This window comes from Perca flavescens, chromosome 12, assembly GCF_004354835.1.
Source record: "Perca flavescens isolate YP-PL-M2 chromosome 12, PFLA_1.0, whole genome shotgun sequence".
Lineage (NCBI taxonomy): Eukaryota > Metazoa > Chordata > Actinopteri > Perciformes > Percidae > Perca > Perca flavescens.
This window is the reverse complement of record NC_041342.1, coordinates 27,234,164-27,243,149: the sequence shown is the minus strand read 5'-3', so window position 1 is coordinate 27,243,149 and position 8,986 is coordinate 27,234,164. Positions and strand designations below refer to the sequence as shown.

The following is an 8,986-nucleotide window of genomic DNA, read 5'->3' as shown; positions in this document are numbered from 1 at the left end:
CTGATTTTGTTTTCTTTTTTTTCTTTTAAATGTATATATTTTAGTTTACTCAATTAATTGTATGTATGTATTTCTTCATTATTATCCTTGATGCTTTGGCAATATTGTTATTTATGACATTCATGCCAATAAAGCAATTTGAATTGAATTGAATTGACTGAGGGAGAGATACAGAGATTGGGCCTCTACCACTCAGCCCTCAGGTACTCAGTTACCCATAGCCTCCCACACACAAAAACGTGTCAAGCACCATGCTAATATATTATTTTGGGTGAGGAAGCCTCATTATACATGTGTTGATAAATTAGCAATGGGCTTTACAAATTTAGGCCCTGACACACCAACCCGATGTTAAAAAAAAACTAGTGGCAACTAACAGAGCCGGATTGAAAGGAAAGATTACACTAGGCATACTGCATTGTACTGGCCCCTTCCAAATGGACACGTTGTTATTGCGTGAATAAACAAGATTACTTTTAACTGCCACATGATTATTATGCTAATTTATTTATTTACGTATTTTAATGCATCTAATTTAGGCTTATTTGAAGGGCTTGAGAGAAACTTGTGTAAAGCCTCTTTTCGTTGTTTTTAATTTTTCTTTTTTTCCGCTTTGCAGCACCTGATAGCATCCCAGAAACGTGGTATTTTAACTGTTATGGCTCTAGCTAACATACGGAACAGGAAAAAGATTTTCCCACCATTGGAGTTTTTACTTTACTGTACTTTTTTATTCAAACAATATAATAATATATACACTTAAAAAATAAACAAGCTTAGGTGAAGTGTTAGATTGGAAATTTACATCTTAAAAATATTTTGACTTTTCCCTCTTACTGGGCCCCCAAGTAGCAAATGGGTCCTAGCATGTGCCTAGAATGCCTATGCCTAGATCGGGGCCTTTCGACGAAGGCTGACTGTTGCATTGCCAATTACATCATCTGTGTCTTGACAAAAGAAATTGCACTTGAACTCACCGCAACAGCCAACACCCAACTAGCGCGTACCCTCGCATGCGTAAGAGGAAATATCTCATAATGCCAGCAAGCGGGAGTAGTCTGTTGTTATTCAAAAAGGGAAACCGCTTTTCAAACTTATGCTATGATACATAAAACAGCAGTGTTCACCCAACTAAATCATGCTACTCAGTTGGTCTGCAGTTGCTTTATTCCAGATTGTCATGTTGTTGCTGGTTACAGCGGGCTGGTGTTCAGCCAGCGGCAGAATAGAGTCTATGGCCCCTCCGCCTCACTAACCGCTGGGAATAGAGCAGCCGCCGGGAGATGGACAAGCTAGCTAGCCAGCTCAGCTTGTCCGTCACCGAGTTGCCATCCATTCTCTTGGTCGAGAAGCCAAGGGAACGAGCAGCCCGCCAAAACTAGCTAACAAGCGGATGGCTGGCTAGTTAGCTAGCTTGGTAAGTCCACCGTGCTTTCATGCTTTACTGCTTACAGAAAACGAGCTGAACAAAGTTGTCACTCATTTGGCGATAGCAGGTGCTTTGCTATATAGGAATATTTGACACTTTTAACTAATTTTGAGACGAAAGCGAATGATGGCACGAGCCTTCTGTGTGTGTCCTCTGGACTATAGTTGTTTGCTTGCATCCCTCATTTCTGCTTTTCTTCTTGTGCAGTGATTTTATGGGCTGAACAGCCAATCAGAGTGATTCCTCTGACCGCTGCAGCTGACTTAACATGCTAAATCAGCCCGAAGAAAGAGTCAACAAGGGCTGACTTGTGCCAATGGTGCGGGACACACCGCAAAAACTACGGGGGGAGACGCTCACTGCCCGCCCAACATTGGCCGACCATCAGCCTAGCATGTCAGGGCCTTGACTCACACTATGATCTGGATCATTGCTGCTCATTACACTGCCCACCTGAGCAACAAAGAACATGGCGTGATTCCAATAAGAAGTTGCAAAGACATAGGCTACTTGGCTGAACGATGGGGGATAAGCTGCACCTACTGTACTGTGCACTGTAGATATCTATAAAGAATACAAAACACATTTAATTGGCCTGTCAGATGGAAGCTTTCTAACAAATACTACATACAAGAGAGCAGGATCACCAACACAACAATCAGTGGTTTTAGGGTTGGAGATCAAATTAACGCTGTATTGAGAGCCTGCTGTGTAAGTCCAACAAGCACTCCTTTTCATCTGTCTTTTTCATTTATCCTCATTAAAAGTCTTTGTCTTTTAATATCTAAATCCCCTTTAATAAGTGGAACAGTGTGACTCATTCATTTTGTTTGCCAAATATAAATAAAAATTAAGCTCACAAAGCTGGAAGCCTTGTTGGTGTTATAGTCGTGGAGACATGTGAGACGTAATTAATTAAAAGGCAGCAGACGGCAATACATGTATTTATATATGTGGGAGACAGCAGCCCAAGGATACATCCATCGGTCAGTGTTATTGGCGTAAAACTGTATACCGTAATTGAAGTTCTCAGCATGGTTATAACTTTAGTCTACAATGTGCACTATTTACAGTACAAAATGATTTACAGAATCTCAAAGAAACTGTCACTGCTCCATGTTTTAAAAAAAAACAACGTAGTCTTGTTATTGTGAGCTGGAGGTGGTAGAGTTTCTTGTTACCACAGCAACAATAGTCAGCAGAGATATTCAAATACAATCAAAATAAAACCAAAAGCACCACAAAAGGTCAAACAAGCTGTCTAAACAGAATATCACTCCATTATGTCTGCCCAAGCTGGAGAGGAAGCACAGCTGAAGGATCCAAAAGCGGAAGCTTGAGTCAGGAAACACTGTGTTCTTTTAATACAAAAGACACTATAGTCAGGCTTGACAATGCCTTTAGTTATTTCAAACATCCATCTATCTATTTTTGCCGGCTTATCCTTGTCCAACTTGTCATGATAACAGTAAAAGCAAATGTCTCGCTACCTAGCCACTTCCTCCAGCTCTTACTAAGGGAACAACAAGGTGTTCTCATAACCCCTTGTGTGTGTGTTAGGGCACAGCAAAGGGTCTTTTGCTAATTGGATGCACTTAGAATACCTCCACAGAGAGGCATTCAGGGGGTATCCTATAATCACCCAATCTACCTCAACTGGTTCCTTTCAGTGCAATCCAAGCTCCTTCTTTGTTTCAAGCCCTTAGCTCTACTCTTAAGGCCATGTTCAGACTGACATTGCACTCTGTGGAAAAAGAAGGCTGCCCTCTCATTCATTTATTTTTGCCATAGTTATGGACCGGACGGCTAAACAATGAGCTGAAACTCACTGTAAAGCCAAGGAAAGCTGCAGATTCAGGTGATCATTCTCTATAGGTTCAACACTACAAGCAACTTCTTTTACATTGTCTCGTTGCTTTCATAATATCCTTTGACACATTGTTACTAAACTATCGATTGGAACTGCTTCCTAGGGTAGACTAACCTGTCTCATGATGGACTAATCCCAGCTCACGTTCCCTATTAGTCATGATCCTGGTTTGTGTTTAGTTTCCCTTTTTCCCATTTTATTTTGTAGGGACACTTCTAATGTGTCATGTCTAGTTCTGTCTTGTGTGTTTTCCCGCCTTTGTGATTGTCTGCCCCGCCTGATGTGTTTCACCAGTCTCTCGTTAGAACTAGTGATGGGACAACCGGACGGTCGTTGGTTGGCCTACCGAGTTAATAGATTCGGTCACCGGTTCACGTAAAGATAACATTACGTGTATTTGTATGTGATATAGGCCTAATACTTTCCCCTTGGTAATGTAGCATATGAATTTCCATGAACACAATTCTAAAATGCACGAGACATAAAGGCTTCTGCTATCGGTTGATAACTCAAACTTGCCAAGAACCTAGACACCCGTTTGATTACATGACTCATGCATTAGGCACGGTTACGGTCTTGTTCAGTAGTCTGGTGCACAGTCTACTGGTGACAGCCTACCTATCACGTAACAAACATTTAACTTAACATAACTACTAAGATAACATGACGTGCATTTGTATGTGATATCCATCAATAATGTAATCTATTAATTTGTATGTACACAATCATCTAAGATGCACGAGAAATAAAGGCTTCTGGGATCGGTTGATAACTCAAACTTGCCGAGAACCTAGACACCCGTTTGAATATAGACTCATGCAGTAGCCTCGGTTTCGGTCCTTACGGTCTCGTTCAGTAGCCTGGTGCGCGGTCTCCTTGTGACAGCCTAGCCTAGCTACCACGTAGCAACATTCACTTCTCTAACATTTAACTTAACATAACTACCAAAATAACATTCCTGTATTTGTATGTGATGTACTGTACTTCTCCATCGATAATGTGGGAATTGCCGTGAACACAATCCTCTAAGATGCACCAGAAACAAGGCTCGGTTAATAAGCTTGATTACATTAGAGTCGAGCGGGCCGGCCGGTTGCCCGGTTACATTAGAGTCGAGCGGGCCGGCCGGTTGCACGGTTACATTAGAGTGGAGCGGCCGGTTGCCCGGTTACATTAGAGTCGAGCGGCCGGCCGGTTGCACGGTTACATTGGGTCTCGTTCGGCATAGGGTCTAGGCCAGACCTGGGCATTTTACGGCCCCCGGGCCACATACGGCCCTTTGGTTGACTCTGACCGGCCCGTGTAAGGTTAATTGGAAATTACAAAATAAAAATTTTCTAATTTTACCTCATGCATGGACTAAAGCTGCATTGCTTTTATTTTGAAGTTATTGTTTTTATTCACATACATAATGACGCAATACGTATATCAAGACGTGCGCATTATCGGATCGTTGTCACGAGCAGGTCACAAGAGGACTTTAGCGCTCAAAAATGTCCGCTCATGCTAAAAAAAGAAAGGTAGATGCCGAATGCAGGATTTTCAACAAAAATTGGACTGCTAAGTATTTATTTACTGAAGTCGGAGGTAAAGCAGTGTGTTTAGTTTGCGGGGAGCGGATCGCCGTGTTTAAGGACTACAATTTGAGTCGGCATTACGAGACAACACACGCAGAGAAATACAAAAACTTGTCTGATGCTGAAAGGGCACGAACATCGGAAGCTTTGCTAGCTAAGCTGCAAAAGCAGCAAGGCTTCTTTACCAAGCTTCACACATCCAGGGCTGCAGCAACCAAGACCAGCTTTGTGATATCCCACAAAATCGCTAAAAACAGTAAGCCATTCTCGGAGGGGGAGTTTGTCAAAGAGTGCTTGGTGGACTCTGCAGCACTAATATGCCCTGAAAAAAAAGGAGCATTTGAGCAAGTCCCGCTGTCCAGGCGAACCGTGACGAGAAGGATCGAGGAAATTGCGGGAAATCTGGAGCTTCAACTGCAACGTGAAGTGGCAAGTTTTGACTTTTTCTCCTTGGCTTTGGACGAGAGCTGTGATGTCCGCGACACAGCCCAGCTACTCATATGTGTCCGTGCGTGGGATTACGGACTTCAAGATTACGGAGGAGCTGGCAGCAATGCGGTCGATGAAAGGAACGACGACAGGGAGCAATCCGTTTACGGAGGTAAATGCGTGCATGGACACCCTGGGATTGAAATGGGACAGACCGGCAGGTGTCACAACGGACGGCTGTCCCAATCTTACAGGGAAAAATGTCGGACTTTTGAAACGTATGCAAGATAAAGTGACTGAAATCAACGCAGATCAGAAATTGGTGTTTTTGCATTGTATTATACACCAACATGTGTTGTGCAAGTCAGTGCTAAAAATTAACCATGTTGTTGATGTTGTTACTAAAACCGTAAACTTCATCAGGGCACGGGCATTGAATCACAGACAGTTTGTTGCACTTTTGGAGGAGCATGAGACTGAGCAGAGTGACATCGGCTACCACACAGCTGTCAGATGGCTCAGCCTGGGCAAAGTGCTAAAAAGAGTTTGGGACCTGAAAGCAGAGATCCGAGAGTTTTGTGAGAAGAAAGGCAAAGACATCCCAGAGCTCTCAGATGATGACTGGATGGCAGATTTTGCATTTGCTGTTGATGTGACTGCAATGATGAATATACTGAACACCAAACTGCAAGGCAAGGGCCTTTTTGTTCATGAAATGCACAGCCTGGTGAAGGCTTTCATGAGAAAGATGCAGTTTCTTTTCAAGCCAACTGGAAAGCAACACTCTCACTCACATGCAAACCCTGAAAGAAGTCACACCAGCTGATTGAGTTTTCAAGGCGGTTTGAAGATCTCAGAACAATCGAGGATGAAATCCACATGATTTCCTCTCCCTTTACCTGCAGTGTGGATAATGCACCCAGTGATGTTCAGCTGGAACTCATTGACTTGCAGTCTGATGCAGTACTGGCAGAGCACTTTAAGTCCGGATCTCTGCTGGATTTCTACTCTTCTCTTAAGGAGGAGAACTTTCCAAACATGAGGAGACATGCTCAGAAGATGTTGGTTCTCTTTGGCTCTACCTACATATGTGAACAAACATTTTCAACGATGAAGTTTACAAAATCCAGGTATAGATCCTCTCTCACTGATGATCATCTGTCAGCTGTGCTTCGCATCTCCACCTCATACATTCAACCTGACTTCGATGCACTCGTTAAAGCCCAGCAGAGACTAGATTTCTCTCACTGAAGAAAAAATAACTTAAAAACACCAAATGAGGTGGTTAGACCACAAATGTAGGCATGTAAAGGCACCAACTAGCAGTGAACTGGGACACTTTTTTTGGAACCCTTTTTCTCAATATTCACAGTTCAGTGATGTACATTGACAGTTCAATATGATGTGTCTTGCTTAATGTTTGGAGCACAAATACAATATTGTGATGTCTTTAGAATGCTAGGAATTTCTTTCCAACAGTATTTGAAACTCAAAATGTGTTTTGGAGTGAATGTGACAGAAAATGTTCACTAATATAAGTCAAAATGGTAAAAAAAAGTGTTCACATTTTGTTTAACATTGCTTTGGGAAATTTAATTGAATAAATTACATTTTTTGTAAGGCGACCTCACTTTTTCATTGCTTAATTATAAACATATAGCCTACTCTCACCAGCTTGTCAAAACAATGTTATTTACTGCTTTTTATAAAGAAATACAATTAATATTATGCAGAATTGAGTTCAGCCTTTTGGCCCGGCCCTCCACAATATTTTCTGTTTCTCATGTGGCCCCATGGAAAAAATAATTGCCAACCCCTGGTCTAGGCATTAGTAGCTCATTTCCTGATTGATTCTAGCACCACCACTCCAGTCCAGTGGAGGCGCTAATGAGCTAGATTACAACACAAACAGTAGCAGAAGAATACCAGCTACACAACGGCCAACAGCACGAATGAAGTAAAAGAAAAAAACAGGAGTGAGTCGGTTCATTGACGTATGGCACTCGATTCTCCCGGCTCAGTGACACGAGTCGGGTTAATTAACCGGCTCTTCGGTCAGTTCGTCAACACTAGTTAGAACCCTTGTTGCCTTGTTAGTTAGTCTGCGTGCTCCATTTGTCTGGTGTAATTTTGGCACTATACTTTGTGTTTAGACATATGCCTATTCTTCATATTTATGAAGAATTATAGTTTGCTCTTCTTATGTAAAATATGCGGCTCTGGTAGATGTTTGCAATTGGTCGTGGTGCGCAAACACCGCCTCTTTTATGTGAACGCTCGCTGCTGGATTGGGAAACCCTGGGTTGATTGAACTAGTTATTATCCACCGTCATCACACCGTGTATGCGGTTGTTAGGTTAGGTGAAGCCGGGTAACTGAAATAAATCCAGGGCATGTTGGTCTTGATTTGTAGTACAGGCCTCACCAGGTCAAACCAGCATTTAAAATGGCAACAAATAAAAACAGAATTAATGGAAAGCAAATTTTTCACAGAGTTTAACTTTGGTGATTGAGCAATAGCAAGCTGTCTTGATGGTGCTGACCTTTGAAAGAACAGAGAGCCCAACAATGGAGAAGGCTTTTGTAGCTTATTAGCTGTGCTGCACTACAACTTTCTGTTTAACCCCCTTTTATCAGAGTATAAATTGTTCTATAAAAGCGGAATGGTTGGCAAACAGTATTGAGTATGTGAAAGGAGTCGATGATACACATCCTTTGAATAAACGGCGTGCACTTATTGTTCCTGTTCAATTACTCTTTATTGAAATAAATGATGTGCAATCCTGACAACAAAATGCCAGGGAGAGTAAATGGCAAAGCACAGAGAAAACAATAAACTCAAGGAGCTGTAACTATAGGAAGGGAAAGACGGAAGTAGACCCCAGGCACAAGCTTCATTTTTTTTCAGAAAGACAGATGGAAGAAATGTTGAATTGAACAGAGGCTAGTCAGGAAGTGATGTCATGACTTGCCTCTTTATTGTGACTAATAGTGTACAAAATATAATAATAATTATAATTCATTACATTTATATAGAGCTTTAGCATAGACACTCAAAATGCTACAGGGAGGGGACTGCTCTCTACCACCACCAATGTGTAACACCCACCTGGGTGATGCACGTCAGCCTTACGACACCAGACACTCACCACACATCAACTTGGTACAGAGGGGAACATGTTTTAAGTGGTGGGGGAAACCAGAGCACCCAGAGAAAACCTACGCAGATGTAAACTCTGCACAGAAAGGCCCGGGATGACCAGGGTCGAACCTGGTACCTACTGGCTGTGAGGCCACAGCGTTAACCATTGGGCCACCACGCTGTACCATTTTACTGTGTGCAAGCATGTTTAAAATCTCCCCGTAAGTGAATGGGGAGGAAAAAAGTCAACCTCATCTGAAAGTCATGAATACCTTTTCAGTGTCAAAGACTTTAAAGATATTGTGACATCAGTGTCGTCGGCCATTGGTTTATGGACTGGCGTTTTAAAGCCAGCAGTTTGCATTTTGGCCGTCGCTATCTTGGTATTTTTGAGCAGGGAGTGACCACATTTGGATCAGAGGGCGGAGCTGGGGAGATTTACGTGACTAAGCCAGTGTTGTGTAATGTTATGGTTTCAATGGCGCTGAGCTAAGATAAATGCTATAGCGGGAGTGCCAATTTTCAACCGGCTGAAACTA

At 42.3% G+C, this 8,986-nt stretch overlaps 1 pseudogene; it reads left to right on the top strand.

Moving 5' to 3' along the window:
* Positions 1-4,827: 4,827 nt before the first annotated feature.
* LOC114566005 (general transcription factor II-I repeat domain-containing protein 2B-like) lies at positions 4,828-6,135 on the top strand (annotated as a pseudogene).
* The last annotated feature ends 2,851 nt before the right edge of the window (positions 6,136-8,986 follow it).